General features: G+C 35.3%; 1 protein-coding gene and 1 pseudogene across 2 annotated transcripts in view; both read left to right on the top strand.

Annotated features, from left to right (window-relative positions):
• Window positions 1–26,557, top strand: part of ARHGAP6 (Rho GTPase activating protein 6) — a 675,128-nt gene that overhangs the window by 467,715 nt on the left and 180,856 nt on the right. The gene's annotated exons all lie outside the window — the stretch shown is intronic.
• On the top strand, window positions 6,661–9,140 carry LOC103093304 (eukaryotic translation initiation factor 2 subunit 3-like; annotated as a pseudogene).

The following is a 26,557-nucleotide window of genomic DNA, read 5'->3' as shown; positions in this document are numbered from 1 at the left end:
TATATTATTGTTTTCTACCCCAAAACAGAGAAAAGTTTTGCTCGGTCCACATTTTTTCTTTTTTGTTTGTGCTTTTAAACTTAAGCCTGTTCTTTCATGCTCTGAAATGATGCTATCAACCATTGGAAAACTTTGGAAAAAACCAGCTATCCTCCTCTGTAAAGGAGCCAATGGATAAAGAACGAAGCCTCTTCCTGCCTTCACTTTTAATTTTCTTAACATTGTCCACTTATGTATCCAAATATAGCCAACCCACAGGGTAAGGTACTTGCCATTACTTTTCCTTCTCTCAGGCCAAGTGGTCTCATGCTTCCTCTCTAAGGAAATACATAGGTATCATTTTTTCTCTGGTGTTTACTAAGAAAGAACTGTTAACACTGTTTGCTTTTGCAAAGGGCAACATCTTTGTAATCTAAGTTTCAGAACACTCATTCTCAGCTTGCTGAAAAATCTAAGTAACATAAGTTAATTTTGTGTTTTCCTTCATATAAACATTCTAATGGGATGTCTCCTAATTACAATAATGAAACGATGTAGAAAATTCTGGACTTAAAAACAGAAAAAATTGTTTGCTTAGCAATAAACTTCACCATAGGTTTCTGTTGAATAATAATCTCCTGCTATGTAAAGTACTTTTTATTTGCCAAAATTACTTCCTGCAGACTTTAAGAGATGCCTCCTAATGAGCTTAATTTCAGAGTTTTTAGTTAATTTGCCAAACTTCAAAATGCATTCTAAAGTGACTCATTGACATTTCTGATACATAAAGAGATCCACTAACCTCTGCTTAATTAGGCAGAACCCTATTAGAGGTTTCCTCATTAAAAATGAGGGGAACTTAGAATGCAGCCATCAAGTTATTACCTGATAAACAGAATCATTATGACTCATACAAGTTTAGAAGACTTGGTTAGTGATAATGCTCACACTGATATTTAAACTGGAAATCAAATCCCACACAACTGATGTCATGGGGTCTTGAAAGAATGAAACATTCATCAACCTGCTCTTGGGGTACGTTTGCTGAATGCCATTTATATTCAATAGGAATTTTCAATGTATGAACAATTGTCAAATTTTCAGAGAACTCAGCTAAGAGCTTAACTTTCCATTTTTCCTTTTCAGTCACTGCTCAAACCAAAGCTCTTGGGGTCTTCTTCTGACAGCTGCTGTTTATAGCACCTCAGTATTTGAGAAAACAGAACCCGAGTGGCAGAGCTTTCACTAGCAATTTTTGTGCCCAGGCAAATGGCACAAAACCTGCCCTTGGTACTGGGAAGGATTCCCAGAGGAGAAAGGGAAAGAAGTATGCCTGCCATCTGGTAGCTTCCTCTTTTAACTGATTTTTTTTTTAAGATTGGGTCACTCTAGCCCAGGCTGGAAGTGTGTAAACTACTCATGGACCCAATTCCTATGCTAAACATAATGCAGTGTTTTATCCTCCTCCTGTTTTCCTGAGATGAGTAAGCCCCTCCTTAGTCAACCTTGTAGTCCTGTCCCAGAGGCACACCATGGTAGTGCTGGTCTTAGCATGGATACTCAATTGTCATAGGCCTGTGCTGTGACTTTACTGATTATTCTTTATAAGAGAATTGTGAGGGAATGTGAACTCATGACTAACGCGTTGATCCTGAAGTAGGAAACTCTTTAGTTAGTTAGTATACTCTTTCAGATGAGTTGCTGATCTGCATTGGTGAAGGAATTTCTACCTGAGGAATTCTCTACTTGATACGATCAACAACTTCACCACCACCACTACCTCCCCCAAAATATACCGACAACTCTTCATAATTAAGGGCAAATATTTCTTCTACATTTCTGAAAGATTTTTATTGCTGGAACTAAGTAAACTTTTTACTAAGGAACTGAAACCTAGAGAAATTAAATAGCGTGCCCAAGATCATACAGATGGCAAAGTCAGCCCTTTGGCAGAATTATAACACATGTCCCCTGCCTCCAAAACTAGCACTCTTTTCATTGTACCACCTTGTCCTACTCAGTTACAGTTCTGCTAAGTAAGTATGGCAGAGAGGGTGTAAGCTTACCCTGGATGAAAATACCCTAGCCAATGTTTTTTGTTGTTGTTGTTGTTTTAACTTTTATACAATTTAAGGAAAGTAAGCAAATATGTTTTGTAAAGACTGCCACATTTGACTTTGTAGTTTTTCTCTACATTATTTTGGTATACTTCAACGGAAATGTTATTTAGGTGTTTCTTCCAACTGTGCAGACTGTAACCCATCCATGCCTTCTTCTCCTATGATATTCTTCTCCTTGTATTTCAATTAATACTCACAATTGTGTCTATCTAGATCTTTTATCTATGCTTTTATCCAGATCTTCTAAAATGACCAGGGTGCAATTTGAATATTATCTGCAATTTACCATTCATTCTTGCTCTGTGACTGACCCACTTTTAAAGTCACATATTTACTTATATTCTTTGTTATTCTTTCTACATAAACCTTGGTTCTTAACATACTACAGCTCACATAGTGCCTGATATAGTGTAAATGCTTAATGAATGCTTGTTGACTTGACTATTTGACCTGACTTGACCATATTCCCTCTTCATAGCATTTTTGGAGTGATCTAACATCTTAAAATTTTTTTTAAATGATTCCTTGGAGAAGGAAATGGCAAACCAATCTAGTATCCTTGCCAAGAAAATCCCATGGATAGCTATGGTCCATGAAGCCATGAAGAGTTAGCCATGGCTAAACAACTGAACAACAACAATAAAGTAAACTTCATGAATTTTTTCTCATTTTTATGCTTTTTGTCTTTTCTTTAGAATTACAGTTACTACAAAAATATTCTTTGTCCTCTTCTCCCACTGGAAACTCCCTTATTGCAAAGAAAACTGATAAGGGAAAAATGAGGAACAAAGGAAATATATTTGACAGCATGTGCAACACTTCACAGCCATAATCAACTGCCTCTGTGCTGAGAGGAAGGACTTTTTTTTCATTATCTATTTTCTGGAACCAACATTGTTTACAGCAATTTATGTGAATTCAGCTACCTTTTATTTGCTTTCAGTTCTTTTACTATAGTATTTCTATATATTGCTCACTAAGTTCTGCTGCCTTCTCCATCTTATTTCACAGAGATCTTCCCATGTTGCTCTACATTCATCATATTTATTGTTTCCTTATAATACAAATTTATTGTTGTTTAGTTGATTAGTCATAATGAACTCTTAGGATCTCCTGGTCCAAAGCACAGAGGATTTTCTGTCCTCTACTGTCTCCCAAAGTCTATCCAAGTCGGTTCATTGCTTGCTGTACAGGAGGTTTTCTTGGAAAGATACTGGAGTAATTTGCCATTTCTCCCTCTAATATATCATCTCTTGACAGAACGCTCTAACCTGTCTGTCTACACAGAATAGCTCATGGGTTTTTTTGAGCTACACAAGCCCTACCACCTTGACAAGACAGAGATCCATGGCAGGGTAGTATAAATGTATTCCATTAAATTTATGTGCTGGAGTTTTTTCAGTTATCCCCTTATCAATAGGCATCCACTTTGTTTCCAATTTTATTTTTTGCAACCACAAAAGATGCTTCTATGAATCTTTTGTTATATATGTAAGAACTTTCTATCTTACTTCATTGTGGTATATGACCAGTAATAAAATGGTTTGGTGACATTTCTTTCATAATTTCAAATTCTTTTCCAGAATAGTTGGACCAAAATAACTCCATTTGCAGTGTTTTACTGTTCCTATCATCTCATTACCACGCAAACACTAGATATTTTAATTTTTTACTTCTTCTGATTTGACAGATATAAAGAGAAATTTCAGAATTATTTTAATTTGCATTTCTCTTATTATTGGTGATATCAAACATTTTATATTCCTATTGGTCTTTTGCATGTCTTCTAAAACTGTTTTTCCATTTCCTTTTATCACATACATTAGAGAATTAATTATGGTTATAGATTTAAGTCGATTCCCTATGCATTTTAGATTTCATTCATTCACTATAAATATTTCCTATAATATTGATGAAATATTTTTCCTTATTGCCACTTTATTTTTACCTTAGATCCATTGATTTTATGCAAGTCAGTTTTATGTAACAGAATTTAAATTTAATGATACATTCTATCCCCTGCTTACTTAAGAATCCTTCCTTAATTATGAATTTGAAAACTTGTTTTTATTTTTCCTATGAATTTTAAATAATATATTATATTTAAGCCATATACAAACTTATTTATTCCATGGTGCTCAGGTATGGCCATTCCATGATTTGAAACTATATAGCAATACCAGAAAATATTTATATTTAAAATATAAGCCTTGTTTTAGGGGATATGGTTGAAGATCCTTAAAAGTACCAACATATTACAAAGTGAGCATTTAATAAAAGCTCTATAAATGTTATATGTTAAGCTATATTATTGTTTGTCCCCAAATTTTTATTTGTGTGTATTTTACTTTCTTTCATTTCTAGCAAAAATGTTTAACATAGAGTAGGAAAGATTCAAATAAAGTCAACTAATTTTTATATGAAAAACTCCCCCTTTATTATGGTAGAGAATAAAATACTTGGCTTAAAGTTTTCAGAGGAATGAAACACCATTTTAAAAAACCAGTGCCAATACTCATTGTCTTTAGTTATAAATGTTCAAGAGAATCCTTTCAAAATGTAGAAAGCAAATGTGAGAACAACTAAATTTCAGGACTTTTTGAAGCATAGTGGGTATAGTTTTCTTATTGGGTTTCTAATTTAGTGGATGATATAATTAAATATATTGAGTTATTTGCCCTTCATATACAGTGAGCTTTGGGGAATTATGCCATTTGGAGCTCTCCATCAACTAGTCTTACTACTAGGGATGAAGGTTAACCAATTCCTAGATGTAGATATTGCTGAAGTGGGAGAAACCTAACAGTTACAACTTATTTAATTCAAATAGTTATGCAAAGCACAATAGAACAAAAGGCATGAGTTCATCATATAATCATAGAACCATACCAAAAGAAGGTGAAGACCAACAAAAAAAAATTTTAAATAAAGTGATAATGTAGGAGGAATTCTTTTCAACACTAAAGTAATAGAGTTCACCTGGTTCAGATGATAGGCAACTATTTCTGCAGTTTGCTTCATGAGAAAGTTCAGTATCTCAGAAGCATAGGAAGGTAGACTGTTGTGACAGTTGCTAAGATCACTATATTTCATCTAATTCTGGAGTAAAAAACAGCACTGAGCTCTATGACATCAACTTTTCCTTTTGACTATTCTTAAAAGATTTTAGATTCATGAAGTTGAAGCTTGATTAGTACCAACCCCTTTCCTCTCCTTATCTTCCTTTGCATGTATATCCTATAGCATCCTTTCTGTACTCTGAACTTCCCCCAAAAAGTTATTTTCCGTAAAGTAGAGGATACATTACTCACTGGGACAAAAACAGATTTTGGGTATCAGATGATACAGAACAAGCATTTAAGTTCAATGAAGCAAACACTAATTAAGCATCCACTATATGTAGGACACAATGCTACAAATGACACCATGTTTACTTTTTGTACAAATAATTAAGAGTGGTACTGCTCTAAAATGACCACTTGTGTATCTAATATTGTCGGTTATACATAGCTAGACCATAGTGAAGCTCTTACCTAGTTCAGGTATACACACTAGCATTTTTCTGTAATATAGCTACCCACAATTGGGCAAGTGATTTAATCTCTCCGAGCTTTGGTTTCCACATGTTTAAAAGGGTAATAATAGAATCCACAGTTCAAGGTCATTGTGGGGGGAAAGGTAGATAATATATGCAAAGCTCAAATTGTTATATAAATGAAAATAATCATTATAATTTTATCTTATATAACAAATGTAATCAACTACTTAATTAAAATTTTAATTGTAAATGTGACAGGTGTCTATCTACATTAAGAAATTGATCTTTGAAGTTACTTTATTGTATAGCTCTTATTTTTATTCTAATGGTAAAAATAAGAAGTGACTCTCAGAATGAGTTTCAAGATATCTGGAAGTGGTACAATACCAAAGCTTCAAAAAATATCACAAATGTTATTAGCAAAAAATGATAATCAACATATTAATAACTTTCAACTCATACCTACTTTTACATTATTATTATCATTGTGATTACTATAATTCCCATTTATTAAGTTAATCTATTCATGTATCAAGATCATCTTTAATGAAGTGAGATCAGGCAACTTTCCCCAAATGATACTCAATAGTAGACCTCATCTTTTTAGTCTCACAATTGACTAAATGGAACAAAGACTATAAAAGTGTATTACTACTATTTGTTGGCTATAAAATAAATCTTTTGATACAGTAGAGAAAAATCAACTCTCCAAAACTTCTCCAATATGATTTCTTCAATAAAGCTTCTAAAATGATATTACTTTTAAAATGCAATAGTAGATACATCTTTGAAAACAAGCATGCTTGCCAAAATGTGTTTGGCAATTTGGTGGAGTATTTCTGGCTTGGAGTACAAAGTTTCTCAAAGTTGTTGAAATACTTTTCTTGAGAATGACATTGAACTGATTGAATCAAGTCCTAAATGACTGCAGAACTTCCTGAATGAAACCCATTGCACTCAAAAGAGTTTGACCTAATTATCTACACGGGGTTGGGGTGGGGATGGGGGAACAAATGAGTATACAGTATCTCTGTCATCCAGAGTAAAAGCCTCAATGGACAGTCCATAAAGTTAAGTATATCTATAGCACATGAGCACAATCTATCAATACCTTCACAGATTGTAGATGGGCAAAGTGTCGAGCACAGAATTAAGAAGCCAAGAGCAGACTTGAACGTTTTGGAAATTGTGCAGAGCTCTTAATAATTCCTCTCTTCTCCTTGAGAAAAAGGCCTTTATTTTTAATACAAACATCCTTCTGATGACTCTATGGCTGTGAATCACAGAATGCCACAGTTTCCAAAGAATTAAAGCTTCAGGTCATCAATATATTGATAGAGAAATGTACGGTGGAGGTAAATAGGCTATATAGTATATAACCAATGAAAAATTATGCAAAAATGACATTATTCAAAGTAAATATGAACATAATTGGAAATAGAGTGGTGGATAAGAAATGGACATCCACTGGTACCAATATGGCAAAAGAGCAACCCTTCCCTGCCCCTGTCATGTTGGTTTGATCCCATGTGGCGGATTTATGGGGGACTGGGGGCAAGAATCACACAGGGTGGGAAGGTGAACATTGGTTACTTTATTCTTTTAACTGTCAAACTGAAGGCTCCCACTGGTAAGTTCACAGATGCTTTGAACTACTAAATAAACATTTATTAAGTTTCCACTATGTGCCAGGCATTTTGCTTAGTTCTAGGAATATCCATGTCTTCAAGGAGTTCACAAGTTAAATATAAAATATATAAAAAGTAGGTAAAGACATTTCTGAAAGAGGAAGTGACACTAGGAGCTAGGAATGTGGATGGCTTAGAGAGAAGGGATTGGAAAAGTAGGATTTCATCTATCTTTTTTTTTAAGCCCCTTTTTAAGCCCTTCTGTTTTATAATTGATAAGAACTGTAAGGGTTAGGCAATGAGGTTTAAGTGCCTTGCCCAAGGTCACATAGCTAGGAAGTATCTGAGGCCAGATTTGAACCTAGATCTTCCTGATTCCAGGCCTGATGCTATATCAACTATGCTACCTAGGAAACCAAGAAAACCAGGAAACAAACTCAGGGTCAGGTAACTAGTATCCTGTGTTTAGTAATATTGGCTGAAGTAAACTGAATTTACAGTTTTTAAATTCCTTCCTAACTAAAAAAAAGTAATTGGTAAGATTACCAATTCCAATAAAATTTTGAGATTGATATTGTTGCAGAAAAAAATTTTTTTGAGAAATAATACTGTGTTCCCATCAGAACCTGACCACGATGGATATTAGTAAGTTGACTTCATTTTCATGTGATGTTATCAATAAACAAAGCACAATCAATATAGTTAGGGGCAATTGACTATGTAGCACACGCAAAGTCTGCAGCAGTAAAAACTATTTCAGAAGTTCACACTGTCTGATTCAAAAAATGAGCTAGAAGATACTAGTACCATCAAATTAGAGTACGCTAATGCCTAGATTTATAAACCTGATGACCAAAGTTGTTGTCAGCCAGAATGCTGCAGTCTTGAAGTAGCAAACCTAATAAAATTCCTTTAGACACTCCAGGAACTAAAGGAAACTTCAAATTAGCCAGATGTGTCTCTTTTGTGGATGGTCCTGGCCATGATATTTTGATGGCTGCCATGTTGAAGTATGCAGCCGTCATTGATGCAGCATGATGTTAATAACTCAGCCTCAGGCTTCTGAGCCCCTAGCAGCCATAGAAATCATGAAACTGAAATGCATTCTGCATCTGTGGAACAAGACTGACTTGATGAAAGAAAGCCAAACTAAGGAACAATTTTAATGGATCCTTGTATTTGTATAAGGCACAGTTGCAGAAGGTATTTTGCCTCTTCCTATTCCAATTTCTGTTCAGCCGAAGAATAATATTGAAGTTTTTTGTGAATACGTAGTAAAGAAAACTCTAGTACTCATAAGAGACTATTTCAGAACTTATTGTTATTTAGTCTTTTATTGTCTGCAAGTCCGATTATGAAGTTGATGACTTTCATGGTGATGTGGCTAGTGGCAGTATTCTGAAAGGAGTATTAAAGATGGGTCAGGAGTTGGAGGTCAGGCCTAGCATTGTCTAAAGATGGTGAAAGGAAACATGAGTAAGCCTCCAAAATCATCTGCTGTTCTTTGTCTCCTTATTGGGGGTAGAACAAAAATTGATCCAACTTTGTGCTGAGTAATAGAATGGTAGGACAAGTTCTTGGTGCAGTTGGGACACTACTTTAAATTTTCATAGAATGCTGTTTCTAGAATTATTAGAATTCTTGCTTAGATAACTTTTAGATATGTGTACTGAAGAAGACAAAAAAGCAGGAAAGGTGCAAAAATTGTCAGAATAAAGCGCTTATGGTGAATGTGGGTTCTTGTCTACTGGAGGGTCAGTGTAGTAAAGGTTGGTTTAGACAACAGCATTCTTACAAATCCTGTGTGCCCAGAAATAAGGAGAAAAAAGTCCTTCTAGAAAAAGAGCTGAGAAACCTTGCAGTATAATTAGCTAGGGTCAGATAAGAAGTGGAGTTACAATCACACCATTGATGATGATGACCAAAGAACTACCACTGAATGCTTAACCTTGACAGAGGAGACAGATTCCACTTAAATCTAGGGGTATATTTTCAGAGCAATAATGGAAAATTAATTTCATAGCTCAATTACATATGGTGAACGCTGGAGAGTTTTCTCATTTCTTGTGATGAAAATTTAACTTCTGCTATTAAAATACTAGTCAGTGTCTGCAATAAATGTAAAATTTGGCATAATTGTAGATTTATACCGCACTTTAGCAGAAATTAATCATTTTCATACTGCATGTTTAATTTATACCTCACTGTGGGGTTCAAAATTAAGATATGTTGGCAACACTCAAGCCATCTTCACTGCAATACATTTAACAAAACCTCTTTGCAATAATGTTATTTTTATTGTTCCTTTGAATAGCCCCAGGCTTCAAAAAATATTTCAGCAATATAATGCATAAAGAAATAAAAACATTTTTGAAGACAAATTTTAAAAATTACTAAGCTTGATTTTCTTTGTGAAACAGGTGAGTGGGATTTTGTAAATGTTTAGAGTATTCATGCCAAATACTGCATATAACTATGCAAATTTTTAAAATTATTTAGTGAAGACCATGGCTAATAGGGCAATTTAGGCTGTTGTCTGGGAACCTCAAATTTTTAGAGTCCAGCTTTTTTATATAGTTAGATAATCCTCATCTAGAAAATACATTTTTCAGATATTTTACTGAATATTTTTCATTTTTTAAATGTAAATACTAATGGATTTTTTAAAAAAATTATCTCCAAGCCAATGATGGATGATTTAATATCAACTGTAGAATGTATCAACAGCCTCCCGGATGGTCATGCTCAGTGAGGTTCAAAATGACAGTTTAGATGTGACGTTATGTATATGTTTCATGTGCCTTCAGCACACTATCTTCGAGGCTAGATAGGCAAAGACAAAAGACTGGATTTTTAAGTACTTGACATCATAATTTTCCACTGCAGCTTTCTCTGAACTAAACCAGATGATGGAGGAAAAACATTAACTTGTGGTTTCTAAATAGGAATGGACTTGTGTTTATTCCTTTTTAGTAGGCTTTTTGGAAAGAGGAAAGGGTAGTGGGCTCCCCATTTGCTGGTTCACACCCTCCAACTGCCTACAATTGATTCTGGCTGTGCCACCCACCTGGAACTTTGTGGTTTCCATGGCAATGTTGTCTGATTTTCTTACTAGAGTATTATTCCAGTTTTCTGTGCAGTGATCTTAGTACATATTTACAAAGATTCCTCCCTTCCTCTCCATGGAGGCTTACCACAAGAGGTAACTAGTTCAATACATGTTTACAATGTAGCTGAGGAATAATTATTGTTTAGAGATTTCTTTTTTGTTTTTAAATTTAGCTTGCTTTGAAGGTAAGATGTTGGAGGAAGGTGAAACATGCAAAATTACCTTCAGGAAAGAATCTAGATACAATATTCTGATAGAGATGGGTTCACATTTCAAGTCAGAAGCATTTATAGGTACTTTAATCCGAACTCCAGAAATATATTCCATATTGGATTAGAAGAGGCCCTGAATAGTAATTACAGAATACAATGTTTTCTTTTAATATAGAACTCTATTCCTTTTATAATCTTGATCTAGACTATACAGGACACTCTGCAGGTATGTGCTCCTTTAAACAAATCTTTATATACACACAGGGATAGGGACTGGGCTTGGGATTTATTTGCTATAGAGAACTCCAGGATAAGAAAACTCCTTTTGGCAATACAGGTGCACATTTCAGTATTGAGAGGCTAAATTACATACCCAGGGTCTCATAATTAGTAGGTATCAGAAGGAGATTCTGAACCCCTGTCTTCCTGACAATAGAATGGATAAATAGAACACATATGTATTTTAAATTAATATTAGTAAGCAACACATATAATGTTCTTTCATTTCTTTGGGAATTAGACAGCTTGTAGGCAATGCTCCACCTTTCATTTTTTTTACATTCTTCTATAATGAGATTACATAAGAAGTGCTATTAGTAGCAAAGTCTATCACATTCCACAATATTACAGTGACTGTATACAACATTCTGCCAGTTCTGCTTATTTCACTCTGCATCAGTTCATGTAGGTCTTTGCAGCTCTTTCTGAAATCATCCTATTCATCATTCCTTATAGCACAATAGTATTCCATCACTATTATATACCACAGTTTGTTCAGTCTTTCCCCAGGGGAGAATGAGAGAGTTCTCTTTAGTTTCCAGTTCTTTGCCACCACAAGAAAAGCAGCTATAAATATTTTTGTACAAACAGATCCTTTCCTCTTTTTTTTTTTAACTCTGTGGGATACAGACCTAGTAGTGATATTATTGGATCAAAAAGTATGCATTCTCTTATAGCCTTTTGGGCATAATTCCAAATTGCCCTCCAGAATGGTTGGATCAGTTCACAACTCTACCAGCAATGGATCAGTGCCCAAATTTTGCCACATTCCCTCCAACATTTATGTGATTTATTTTAAAGGGAAAAAAAAGGGCTAAGAGAATTAAAAGTAACTCAAAGATAGCTATCACATCTGAAATATGGGATTATTCAATGACTATTGTTTATTAAATCTAAGTAATTTTAAAATATATTCAATTATATATGCATATATTAACTCAAAACCTTAATGCTTTTGATGTACATGTCAATATGCCAGTCAGTGAAGAAACAAAGACAAAGAAGATAAAGTCCTCATTTTAGTGGGAAGAATGAAGGAAGAGGAGATGAAATATAGAACCAAATGAGTAATTACAAAAAGATATACTATGTTTTTCTTTTTAAAAATAACTCCAAGAGGAAAATATAGCTAATAATTGAGGGCATAAGTGGAGGAGTGAGTCTGAAAAGTCTTATGTAGAAGATGGCACCAGAGATTTTGAAGGAAAATAACAATTCTCTTCCACAAGGCAGAAGTGAAGAGGGAGTAAACCCACATATGAGGGAACACCTCTGGAAGATCTCAGAGGTAGGAAATTAAATGTCATGTTCAAGGAATGGCTATTGGGCCAGTTTGACATGAACAGAAAGTGGATTACATATTATGAAATACAAATAAGGTGATCAGGGGAAGTGGAAAAGAACCTATATATTCTAAAATATTTATAGTAGCTCAATTTGTGATGGCAAGGAACTAGAAATTGAAGGGATGACCATCAATTGGGGAATAGCTAAACAAGTTGACATATATGATTGTGATGGAATAATACTGTACCATAAAAAATGACAAATGGTTATTTTTTTTTAAAACCCTGGAAAGACCTATATGAAATTATTAAGAATAAAATGAGCAGAACCAAGTGAACATTATACAGGGCAAAAATAAATATTTGAAGAATGATTTGTGTATGTCTACCTCCAGAGAAAGAATGATTCTTTCTCTAATGGGGTATGGGAAGGAGGGAGTTACCTGAGTATTTTAATGTAAAAATAAATAAATAAAAAATTTTAAATGCAATTAGAAAAGTAGGTAGGGTAGGCAGCTTCTTCTATAAACAATAGGGATCTTTGAAAGCTTTTTGAGCAGGAGATTCACCTGCCCAGGTCTGTGATATTCTAAGGAATATCAGTTTATGAGTGCTGTGGAAGATGGATTAGACAGCAGAAAGAATGGACCATTTAGGAGACTACTGGCAATAGTAAAGGCAAGAAATGATGAAGATCCGAACCAGGATTGAAACAACATTTGAATAGAGAGAAGACCAATATTAATGTTGTTGAAGTAATAATTGTAACAACAACAATAATTATCACTAGCACTTATGTAACGCTTAAAAGTTTGCAGAGATGTTTACATGTGCTATCTCATTTGGGTGGTAGAATGAAAGGACTCCATAATTTGGACATAAGGGTAGAGGCAAAGGGAAGAGTCAAGGGTGATTCCAAGGTTGGAAATCTTGGTGACTGGGAGGATAGTGATACCATCCAAAGACAATGGGAATGTTAGGAGATTTGGTAGTTTGGGGAGAAATAGAATAAGTTCTATTTTAAAAATATATTGGAGATGTCTATGGACCCATGAGAGATATTCATCAGACAGCTGGTAATATAGAACCAGAGCTTAAGACATCAATTAGGGATGGCCTATATTGGAAGTCATCTGCATAGAGATAATAATTGAATACATAGCAACTGATGAAATCAGTTAGTCTAGTCTAGTCTAGATAGTCTAGACAAATAGGACATTTTAGGGGGAAGAGCAACTGGGATCAGAGGATATAGAAAAGAACCACAGGAGGTAAAGATAGTGAGACCAATGATGAAGAGTTCTGGCCATTCTGTTGTCAGGGTAGGGTAGTTTGAGGTGAACAGAGGCAATGCTCTGTAATTGCAATGGAAATTTAAGGCCCCACAAGGCTTGGAGGAATTTGGAGAGGAAAGAATAGAGAGTGAAAATGTTTTTTGTGTTTCTGCCATGTCCATGTGCCTGATCTCTTTACAGTTAGTGATTCGTAGAATCTTACTTGGCCCATTCTAATTGCAGTCATTCAATTGCTACATTTTTGTCTTAAAATATCATGAGTAATCAAACAATATATTTTACAAGGTCTTCTTGCCCTGGTATACACATAGTTGTAAAGTAACTCAACTATTTGGGGGGGTACGGTTATGAGTCAACCAACAAGTATTTATGAGGGCCTTTTGTGTCTTTAGTCTTGGGTTCCAGAAGATTATATGGGAAATCAACATAGACAATGAACATCCAAAAATGTTTGTATTAATTTCAAACTATGGAAGAGGAAAGTCAATCTAATTTAGAGAATACTCCAAATTTCATAAAAATTTTAAAGCAATGTAATCTTGCTTCAGACATACAATTAAAAAAACACAAAGAAAATGTTGCAATGGCCTTATGGCACCTACTTTAATAAATAAGCTTAAGAATTACTTTTATTTAGCACATTACTGCTGGGAATAAAAATATGAGGGGGAAAATCCCTATCCTCAAGAATCTTACATTCTAATGGAGAAGAAAACACATATGATGAAGGAACCAGAGGACATGATAGAGAAGTTTGGAGGAGTGTAGCCTGGTGAGAAATGAAGAGATGGATGACCTGAGCACCTTCCTTAGATGGAGGTTCTAAAAGAAGTCATCCTATCAGAAAAAAAAGGATCTCGGAAGCAGAAGGTATTCCCAAGATGTGAATTCCAGGACCATAAGGATCCAGGATGATGTATTATTGGCACATGACAAAAAGTTGGGAGGTGTGCAGCCTGGTGAAAATGGGCAGAATCTTAGGAGTTACATCTATAAGGGACCTTTTTCTACTCAACACTACTCATTTCAAACTCATGTCACCTGTTGCCTAGTCTCCTAATAGCCTTTTTTGTTTCTAGTCTCTTCCATCTCCCAGACAGCTTTACAACTGCCCAAAATAATCTTCCAAACCACAGTTCTAGTAATTTCATTTCCTTGCTCAAACAAAACAAACAAACAAACAAAAAAGTGCCTTAAGCACTTTTAATGGATGGAACCTTAGAGATCATCTAGGACAACCTATTATCATTATTTTACAGAAAAGCAAATCCAGGCACAGAGAAGTTATGAGAGAAGAGGGCAACTATATGGCCTAACCTATAGAGTGCTGGGCCTGGAGTCAGAAAGACTCACCTTCCTGTAAAGGTGAAAATTAATGGTTGGACAATAATTTTATGAAATTGTGTGGTTGCCAAAATTTCTTATATCTTGAGGCAGAAATGTATTTACAAATATTTATAAATAGAGAGGAAACAATAAAGAAGAGAAATGTGAGGGGGATAGAGAAGTTATCTATTCTATCAACCTAAATGTTTTGCCCCTGGTCTGCTTAATCCAGGCAGAGATTAATTATCTCTCAACCAGGAAGACTGGTGGTGAGTAACCTCATGGCCTCCTCCAAGATGGAAGCTAGTCTCTTAGGAAACTAAGAAAGTAGTCAGCCTTTCACTCACTCAATGAAGTAGTCCAGGAGTCAGAATCTAAATTGAAGCCCAGCTCCAAGCCCCAGCCTCCAGAAAAGCTCCCTTGAAGACTCTCCCCAGTTAGAAGACTATCTCCAGAAGACAGTCTCTTCTGACTATCTTCTTAAAGACCATCCCTCTGAGGGAGTTGAGGCTTGCTTTTATGGTGACTTCTTGCCCCTGTCCCTCTTCACAGGGGCCAATCACAAGCACTTCCCAGGGGGCAGTGTGTGTGGGGATCCAATTCTCACCTTCTGGAGGTCAATTTCTCATCAAAAAGGTTCACAGTTTCCTGATTGAACAGTTTCTGACAGTGTGAACTCTTGTGTGAACTCTTAAAAGAATTCACAAGTATCTGACTGATTTAGTTGAAAAAAAGGTGTATCTTGAGGGCTTCTCACCTAGCACTGAGTAGAGTGTTCAATCTTTCCTTGATTCAATTTAAAAGGTAGACAAAGAGAGTTAATCCTGTCTTCACAATCCAGTGAGGTACTTAAGTTAGTGTTAACTCAGGATAGACAATAGTGTAAAGAATTCTCTTTCACATTCCTGAGTTCTAATCTGACTCAGACACTTACTGTGATTCTGGGCAAATCACTTAACCTGGTTTATCTACATTTGTAAAATGAATAGGAGAATGAAATGGCAAACCACTCCAGTGTCTTTGCTAAGAAAGCTCCATATGAAGTCACCAAGAGTCAGACACAACTGAAATGACTGAATGACAACAAAGAGAATATTAAATCCAGGTCTTTTGACAGTAAATCCTGCGTGGTTTCTGTTGCACCCTACCACTTTCATCAGGGATATTCTTTTGTCTCTAAAATTAAAATACCACCTCCAGCCTGACATTTAAATTCTTCTAAGCTATGACCCAAGCTACTTTTCCAAACTTGTTTCTTATCACTTTCTTTACCTTCTCTACATGTTAGTTAAATGGAACAACGAGCTGTCCTCCAAACTGGCTATCCATCTTCTGCCATTCTTGCCTACCCACAATCTGTGCCCAGTTTCGGGTTCAGCTCTAATCTTTATTTATGATTCAGCCCAGGTGCCACCCCTTAAAGGAATCAATCTTGGCCTAACCCCAACTCATTCCAGCCCAGATATTCAGCCTGGGAGTTAGAATGCAAAGGGACATTTTATGTGGATCATAAAATGCAATAAAAATTGTTTTACTGTTAGCAAAAATTAAATAGGATTTAATGCTGAAGTCAACAAGCTAGCAATTAAAATAAAATGTCTGCTCCTTTCTGCCTCTTCATTCATCAGGGCAACTGATCACTTGGGCCATAAAGGTACTCTGATGAAGGAGGGGGAATTGCCTATCTCATAGCCTGAAATGTTTTAATACTTGAGGAAACAAGGTAGCCAAAGAGCTTTTTACACCCTTAAAGGAATGAGTATACATAATACATGTGAAACACTCCTAAACCAGAAGTTGTTCTATATTCCCCACACTATATGCCCTCTGGCTATTAATACCTTTTAAAGTTATTCAAATTAATAATTAATTCAGATTAAAATTAAAACTAGTTATTAATTAAATAAGTGAAAATGTCATAAATAAATGCTAAATTTTAATAATTCAATAATATTAAAGATTTACTAATTAAGTAAAATTTAAATTTTAAATTAAAATAAATTTGAGTTTTTAAAGTAAATGAAAAATGAATTAATAGAATTAGTTATTAATTATATTCATTATCTTTATATATGTTAAATAGTTCAAATAGATTACAAATTTCCCAAAGATAGGAAATGTTCCATTTTTGTCATTATATTTCAGTGGGCCTAACAAGATGTCTTCCTTGCATATGGTAGATGCTTAATAAATGTTTGCAAAATTGAATTAGAAAGCAGCCCAGCTAGGTGGTACAGTGGGCTGAGTGCTGGGCCTGGAGTCCAGAATACTGAGTTCAAATGTGGCCTCACACACTTACTGGCTGGATGACCCTGTTTTCCTCAGTTTCCTCCTCTGCAAAATGAACCATAGAAGGAGATGGCAAACCATTCCTGTATCTTATAAAGAAACCGGAAAATGGAGTCACAAAGAGTCAGTCATGATTGAAACAATTGAACAACAAACAATACTTAAAACATGGAAATGAACACAAGATTGTTTCCAAAGTTAATGAAGGCAGAAACAGCCAAACAGAGATGAGATATGTCCAAGCAGCACAAGCAGCCCAAGAGTGAACTGAGAACCACCCAGAACACTGGAGAGACCAATTTCCTCAAAACAAAACCTGTGTTAGTTTCCACAAAGGTATTTAAGGGATATTTTTAGTCTTGTTGGTTGCAATGCATGCAAATTCACATGAGTTTCTGGGGCAGGCTGGCTAAAATAACATGAAACAGGCCAAAACAATTTGCTTTCTTTCCATATGCCCCTGGGTTTTTCATTATAATTTAACCTATAAAAATACTTCTTTGAAGTAAGATAGTTATTTGCCATGCCTGGATTTGATATCAGTTGAGTAACACATGCAAAAGCTTTCCGAGGATTGCCTTTGCTTCTAGGATTTTTAACTGGATGAAATGCTGGAAATAGTTTTCACATTGAAAGAGTTCTGCTGTTTTAAAGCAGAGAATTTTTTTCCATCATCAAGGCAAATTTCCTGATTCTAAGCCAATCTCATATCCATGCTTTAGAAGATCCATTTCCTGGTTCTTCTTCACAGACTTTGAAATGTTAGGAAGAAACTTTGTTGTATTTTGAAATCCTTTCTGGAGCCCAAATTCATATTCCCTTAATTGGAATTAAAAGGTCAGAAAGTTCAAGAATTGTGTTTCTCTTCATTTTTCCTTTGTTGAAATGGGATTATTTTAATGGATTATCTGACTTCATTAAAATAATTTCAGTAAATTTAATCTTTTAAACTTGGTATAGGACTGAGGATGAAAGAAAATATGTTTGTGTATCAGGGCTATGTTGAACAAAGGGGGCTCAAATTCAGTCACCTCTGTCCTTTATTGATTCATACAACTTTAATTTTTTTTTAATTTAGATTATTTTTCCATGGTTACATGATTCCCGATTCCCCCTAGCCCCACTCTTTCCTTCCCCCTCCTGAAGCTGACAAGCAATTCCACTGCGTTATATATGTATCATTGTTCAAAATCTATTTGCACTAAGAGTGATCCTTTAACATCAAGTCCCTGATCATATCCCTATCAAATTATGTGATCGATCATATGTTTTTCTTCTGCATTTCTGTTTCCACAGTTCTTTCTTTGGATGTGGTGATGCATACAATTTTTAATCAATAATTGATAAACATTTGTTAAGTACCTACAATGTGCCAGCACTGTGGCAAGTGCTGGTGATCAAAGGAAAGAGTTGATTGAATTTCCTTACTTGTCTAGTGCAAAACTGATATTCAACTATTTTTAAAATCAGGCCCAAATTAACAAATTACTATTCTTAGTAAAAAACTCAATCAATGTTTAATTCATGCATGTGATGATTGTGATTCTCTGTCCCTGTAACATATATGCCTCTAGTTCCCTTTCATATATATACATATATATGATTCCACTATTTTACTCTGTTTTAGTTTATATGTCTTGTATGATTTTTAAAAATTCTTTATACCCATTGTTTCCTATGGCACAGTAATACTTCATTATATTCAGATACCATATAAAATGTCCAATAAACAAGGACATTCTGTATTTTTTTCAACCTATCATCAACCTATGGGTAGCTGCATTACAAATATATTTATTTTATTTATCATGTATTTACTATATTTGAACAAATTCATATTTATTATGTATCATATTTTGCATATTACATATAAATGATTATATTATACTATATATATATATATAAATTTCCTTTGCTTCCAAACAAATTCCTGACTCACTTGCCAATAGCTTATGTTCCAAAGTTTCATTTGTAAGTTTATCATTAAGAAGTCCAAATTCACTTTTCCATAGAGTGTTTTGGCATAGAAACAATCAAAAGCAGAAACCTATGTGAAATGAAATCATAGAGGGAAAGGCATTGGTGCAAAAAATGGAAGCAGCAAAGCTGAGTGAGGATACTGATGTTTATGGGAAAAATGAATGAAGAGATAGTGAAGCTTGTAAAGAATTTGGGAAGCCGAGAAATTTCAAAGATTAGATATTGTTTTTATTTATTCTGACTTTCCATCAAAGTTTGTAACACTTTTAAGTGATCGCTATAGCAATCTTGAGGTAAATCCGTTGTGTTATTCCATACCAGTGTTTTAATAACAGTGTGAAGAGCTCTTGGTAAGGAAACTCCTCATTTCAATTCAAGCTTGGATTCTCCTATTAAGAGTGTTAGAGAGTTTCCAATAATATTAGAGAGTTGCCTAAGGTGCTGAGATTAATTGACTTGCCCAAGGTCACAATGTCAGCATATCAGAGATGAACTTCCTGACTCCAAGACACATCTCCCAATCTACCACATCATGCTTCCTTTCAAGATAGGTATTATTATTCATTCTTTTAAATGTAAGGAGCAATTAGTACTGGCTAGTAAATATCAGAAGTTCTAGGTCTCTCCTGACACCAGTTATATCAGCCTTCAGACCTTGCCTCTAAATCAGCGACTCTCCTTTTCTTATTTTAAATGTATCATCAACACTTCTCCTGATTATCACCTTTTTTATGTCATTTGGAAGGAGGCGGGGAGGGTTCATAAATGGAAAGAATAGAAAGATTTTCCTATGATAAGTGGGCAAAGGATGGGATAATGTAGTAGAAGAGTAAAACAAAAATTGCAAAATGGGAAAATATTTGAGTTGTGACCAATGAAAGACAGAGGAACGATGTGAGGTTGATGGAAATAAAATTGAGGAGACTCTATGTGAGGAAGAAATTGAGCTGCCCACAAGTTATTACTGGTCTAGGGCCAACTTGATAGTTAATGAAATCAATGGTAATATGAATAATCTCAGCTAGGATGAGGTGAGGACTATCTAACTTGTCACTTATATGCAATTTTAACAAATAGAGTATCCATAAAATTCCAGGTATCAAGGCCATAAACTACTGAATAGTTAAACTTTGTAGTCTCCTAAAAAAGAAAATTTCATAATATGAATATATTTTTCATAATATGAATCATGAAGGTGAAAAATATGAATCCATTTTTATCCACAGGTTTCAGCCATTAAGATAACCCACTGAAAACCTAGATGCTTTTGGTATTTAGGAAAATGAGGGGAAAATCATGGAAAAGGAGTGGATATCCTCTTTGAAGCTGGCCATGGAATTCTAAGGGAAGTTCATCACTGTCTCTCTGATGGGATTGTATGGTTTCATTTCTGTAAACAAGTAATGGACCCCATAGTGCTTGCATTCCATAGCCAGATGTGAAGCATAGAAAATTCATCAGGAGGGAAAACACACACTAAATCAGTTGTTCTGGCAAAATGGAAAAGTTGTTATGTTGTATATTCTTCAAATTGCCAAATAGAAATAGAAAGGAATCCAGACAACCTATATTTTGGGTTGGTTTTGTAGCAGCATCATTTTTAGATTGATTTAATGATCCAAGTTCTTTTGAAGACAGCTTTCAAATAAACACATTGTTTGTCAGGGTTGGCAAGTCTAGTGTTTACAAACTTTAGTATGGTTTGAGCCAAAAATGTGTTTTATTGTTTTGTTCACCTTTTGGATTATTTAATTATGTGGAATTATAAAGTGTTTTAAATGAAGTACAGTAGATTGATTTTTTTCATCCAATGACAGCTCACAGGAAGTTTTGTTCTGGAAGCCTGATGAATCATTGAATAGAACTTTTTTTTTTCTGAATTCAAAGTGCAAACTTTGTTTTGAATAACTATTTTACAGAGGCTATAGAAACTGTACAATCTAGTGACCAAATCACATCATAATAAATAATTTGAATATGGTTCTGATAGGTGACTCAGTGGAGAGAGTACCAGGCATAGATACAGGAGGTTTGGGGTTCAAAGCTAGCCTCAGATATTTCCTAGTTATGTGACCCTGGACAAGTCACTTAACCCTCATTGCCTAGCCCTTATTACTCTTTTTTTATTTTTTTTTAAAACCCTTACCTTCCGTCTTGGAGTCAATACTGTGTATTGGCTCCAAGGCAGAAGAGTGGTAAGGGCTAGGCAATGGGGGTCAAGTGACTTGCCCAGGGTCACACAGCTAGGAAGTGGCTGAGGCCAGATTTGAACCTAGGACCTCCCGTCTCTAGGACTGGCTCTTAATCCACTGAGCTACCCAGCTGTCCCCCCTTATTACTCTTTTGCCTTGGAACCCAAACACAATATTGTTTCTAAGATGTAAGATAGGGGTCTAATAAATAAATGAATGAGTGAATGCTTTGAATTAAAATACTCACCCTTAAAACCTGCCATATAATCTATACATAATACCATATAACTGCCAAATAACTTATTTTACTATTGAATTCAACAAAGTTCTAGATAAATCAAATAAAATTGGAATGCTCATTAGAATGTAATTTGACTCATAGACAACAGCTTAAGAATCATAACAAAGGTTACAAAATGAATAAAAACTGCTTAATAAGTGTAACCAGAGTTCAATTCAGACCTCAGATTCTTACTAGCTATGTGACTTGGGCAAGTCATTTAATTTCCCTGTGCTTCAGTTTCCTCCTTTGAAAACAGGATTTTTCACCTATTTCCCAGGCTCATTCTGAGATAATATTGTAAAGTACTTTGCAAATCTAATATACTATATAAACACAGGGTGTTGATACTAATATATAGGGGATGAGATGTTATTTTTGTATACCCAGATACCCAAAAGGATTTTCCATATAAATAAAAAATAAAAAATGGTGGGAGCCATAGAAGGAAGCTTTTTAGGATCTGAGAGAGAAAGAGAATCAGAAAGGTCATTCCTAAAAGAAAAGAAAGTGTCAGAAATTGGGATAAAAAATTATACTACTTGCCCCACCATGGTTGATATGAAGGCTAATAACAATAATACAATGGTTAGAGGTTGTGTCCTTATAGTCCTTTATTCTCGATTTCAAATTCCTCAGATTCCCTTTGCTTCAGATACACACAACTCTCAATCACAAGGATGTTCCTTTTTCTCATCCCCAGTCTTGTTCCATACCTAAGTATCCCCATCCCTCTCATCTTCCTTCCCTTGCTCCTTATCAGAAAACTTAGTCATCACTGGTTAAAAACCCCAGAGGGACCCCAGTTGTCCTTCTAACTGATGAGATCAGCTCACACTTAAAATTATTTCTGGTGTCCTAGGAGCTCTGCGAATATATTTCACCACCAAAATGTGGCTACATACAGTTAGTTTCTTTAGTATTATTAGAATCTTCCCAAAATTCAGCAACATTAGGCATCAAATAGCTGTTCATAGTCTAGTCTTTTCCCCATTTATATCCTAGTTCTCTCATTTACTACCTCTATACTTCTCTTTGGCCAAGTTTTCTTCTCCTAAGAAAAGGGGATAAAAAATTATACTACTTGACCCACCATGGTTGATATGAAGGTTAATAATAATAATAATAATAATAATAATACTGTGAAAATAATAATAAAAGCAGGTTGCTTGAACATTTATAAAGTTTAACAAAAAGCATTTACATATATTATCTCATTTGATGCTCACAACCAACCTGTGAGGTAAACACTATTTTTAGTGGGTGAGAAAACTAGGTCTGAGATATTGAGTTGAAAGATTATTCTTAAAGCATATAAAGTTCTATTTAAATGGCAGAAAGTTGTTGTTTCTAACATCAGTACTATGAGAACATACATCCTTAGTTCAAGAACAATGAACATACTTAGGAATTTTTGGAACACAACCCATTCACAAGTAGAAAGCTGTCTGCATTTATCACAGGTTTTCATATAGTGTTCACAGTTTCTTGAATATTTTAAGTCGAAAAAGGAAGTGGGAGGAGGGAGTGAAGAATGTAAACATTTTCCAGATGATCCCCAAGTGGCAATCAACACTTAAGGATGAAGAAACCAGTTTTCCAGGACTGATAGGAAGAACCCTTTCACCCAATGAAGCACTGGACCCTTCCATTGCTCAAGGCAGGCAGTCTCCCAACCTCACCAAAAAGATCCTGTGCCTCAGAACTGGTCATGTGCTTTCAGAAGAGGGAATCCTATAGGGATTTAGGAAATGGAGATAAACCCAAACTGGCATCCTTTGGCTTACTCAAGAGCTGCTGAGATGTCCTTTTCATATGTCAGCAACAACAGAAGACCATTATCAAAGCTTGGCTCAGAATCTGAACTGTGCCCACATCTATTTTTTTTAAACTGTTACCTTCTGTCTTAAAACAGTATTATATTATATATTGGTTCCAAGACAGAAGAGCCGTTTAAGGGCTAGGCACTAGGGATGAAGTCACACAGCTGGGAAGTATTTGAAGCCAGATTTGAACCTAGGACCCTCCTGGCTCTCAATCCACTGAGCCACCTAACTGCTCCCCCTCTCCGCAATATCTATTTTTAAAGGCAGATTAATAAGGAGATGGGCCTGAATTGCGAGCATGAGATCTTTGAGGGAAGATAAAATCAATTTAATACTTCCAGAGAATCCATAATCTGACCACACAGGACAGTTATCAGTCCCTGAATGTTTTCCAGAATTTTCCATCTCTCTTCCCTCATTGGAATCCTGGAATTCTCTTCCATCCTGATTCTTGCCTTTTGAAATCCTCCCCTCACCCCAAAATAATTTTCCCTCTCTTGCTTAGATTGTAAGCTCCTTGATGGTATGGACTGTATTTTTCCCCTTTTTGTGTTCCCCATCACTTAGCATGGTGGCTGACACATAGTAGGTTCTTTTAATAATGATAACCCCACAATTATATCTCTCCTGTAGTTTTAAAGTCATTGGTTTAAGTGCTTTGATTAAATAGTCTCTAAAGTATCTTCCACTAATCTTCTGATTAATTAAGGTAGTACAATGATTAGATTGCCAGGCTTGGAGTCAAGAAGATTCATTTTTCCTAAGTTTAAATCTGGCCTCAGACACTTAGTAGCTATATGAATCTGGGCAAAACACTTTTTTTTTATCTTTAAAATGAGCTAGAAAGGGGAGTGGCAGACCTCTCCAAGTATCTCTACCAAAAAATAAAACAAAACAAAACCCAAATGGGGTCAAGAAGAGCTAGACATGATGGGAAAAGGCTGATCAAATTATGATCATTGAGAGTTAAAAATAACAGATTGACTGTGTATGGGTCATGAGTACAAATGATTAGGAGACTGGTGAAACATCTTTTATCCAAAGGTGACCCGTCTCCTAATTGAAGGCCTCAGAATTTTTCCATTCATTGTTGATATGCCTGAGGTCCTAAAGATGGCTAGATCATCAAAGTATTAACAAAAAATAGATCCGGTTTTTTAGGACCATGATGATGGAAGGGACGGACCTGAAATCATAAAATTGACCTGTACATACAGATGAGAATATCAAGGCCCAAAAAGAAAAAGTATTTTTTATCTAAAGTCTTACAAGATAGAAGTAGCCAAGATGGTATTCAAACCAAGGTTTTCTGACTCTGAATCTAGTGTCATTCATCCTAAATTATACTACATTTCAGTTTGTTTTTTTCCTGTACTTTTCTTAACCATTTCTTTTCTTCTGCTTCTACTACCACCCCCTTTCTACTGCCAGTACTCATCTTTTCTTCTCTTGCTATGGCATTTTTGTTATTATTGTTATTCTTTACTTTAAAATTTCTTCTTCCAAGAAAATTGGTGAATTTCATGAAAGGAAAACCAGTCTGCATAGCGCTGCAGAAACTGGATTCCACTTAAAATTTACTTGGAGATTATATTTTGTGAACCAGTGATTGCCCTAAAGGAAAGCCTAAGAAACAGATGCCTGAGAAGGGAGGAAAAGTGGCAGACATTATAAATGTGAAACGTTTATAAGTTTGGCACACTTTGATTTTGTCAATAAGAAAAGACAGACTTTCAGAAGGCATGGTTTTAATTGAAGTGACTTGATTTATTGTGTATTTTAAGAATACATCTGGCTTTTTTTACTTGTTTTATTTATCCCTAATTAGAAGCAGCAATCTCAAAGCACATAGCAAATGTGCAGCTCTATGAAGAGCTTTAATTTCCAGTTCTTCAAATCTGATTTTTTAGAGAAACAAGTTATTATATGTATGCCTTTCTGAAGAGCACTTTTTAAATGTTACATACAAGCTGAGTTTTAAGATGGCCTCTAGGATAACTTCCAGCTCTAAATCTAGGATTCTGTGATTCTGGGTCTTCAATATATATCCTGTTTCTTCTGGGATTTATTTCAAATGCAAGGTCTTTGGCCAATTGGTTAGGACTAGATTTTAAGTAAATAGAATTCGGGATAGTATATTCTTTAGTATCCCAATATGTGAAAATGCACAAAGACAATTGTCATCCTCGGTTACCGAGAGACTACTACTATCCCAATATGTTCTTTAGTAAAATAAAGTCATTATACAGTTGTGCTCTGATATCCTTAGGTCAGAATTCTAGTAGCTTCAATTATCAAGAAGAAGGGAGGAAGGAACGGAGGAAGGGAGGAAGGAAGGAAGGAAGGAAGGAAGGAAGGAAGGAAGGAAGGAAGGAAGGAAGGAAGGAAGGAAGGAAGGAAGCAAGGAAAGAAGGAAGCAAGGAAAGAAGGAAGGAAGGAAGGAAGCAAGGAAGGAGGGAAGGAAAGAAGGAAGGAAGGAAGGAAGGAAGGAAGGAAGCAAGGAAGGAGGGAAGGAGGGAAGGAAAGAAGGAAGGAAGGAAGGAAGGAAGGAAGGAAGGAAGGAAGGAAGGAAGGAAGGAAGGAAGGAAGGAAGGAAGGAAGGAAGGAAGGAAGGAAGGAAGGAAGGAAGGAAGGAAGGAAGGAAGGAAGGAAAGGAAAGGAAGATAAGGGTAGGGAAGTGAAAGGAAGAGAAGAGAAAGAGAAGGGAGTGGAGGAGAAGGAAGAGAAAATTGCTAGCTCTGTGAGTATCAGGATAAATACCAAATAACTGTTACAAACCCACACACTTTACTTTGTTTGAGAGCTATCACACACACACTCCCACCTTCCCCCAGGTGTCCTCTCAAATAGTTCTATTTAAAATACTCAGAAGAAGCAATTCAATAAACAGTTAAATTTGATACAGATGAGTTAAGTGTTGGTTATTTTCAGGTTCCCAGTTTAGATGCTAATGAACAATTGTCATAGATCCTATCTTCAGGGAGCTTACAATATTAATAAATTTGGGGAATTTAGAAGCAAAAGTGACACTTAGCCTGCACTATGATCACAACCACCCTATTGGGAAAGAGATAAGTTCAGAGATAAGTAAATCCAGCACACATACACACACACACACACACACACACACACAATGCATACATATATTGTGTATATATATGCTATATTTGCTTATCTCTGACATTTTTAATAGATGTACCTACATACATGTAGATTTT

Source organism: Monodelphis domestica, chromosome 8 (genome assembly GCF_027887165.1).
Source record: "Monodelphis domestica isolate mMonDom1 chromosome 8, mMonDom1.pri, whole genome shotgun sequence".
Taxonomy (NCBI): Eukaryota; Metazoa; Chordata; class Mammalia; order Didelphimorphia; family Didelphidae; genus Monodelphis; species Monodelphis domestica.
This window is presented reverse-complemented; position numbering and strand designations above follow the sequence as displayed.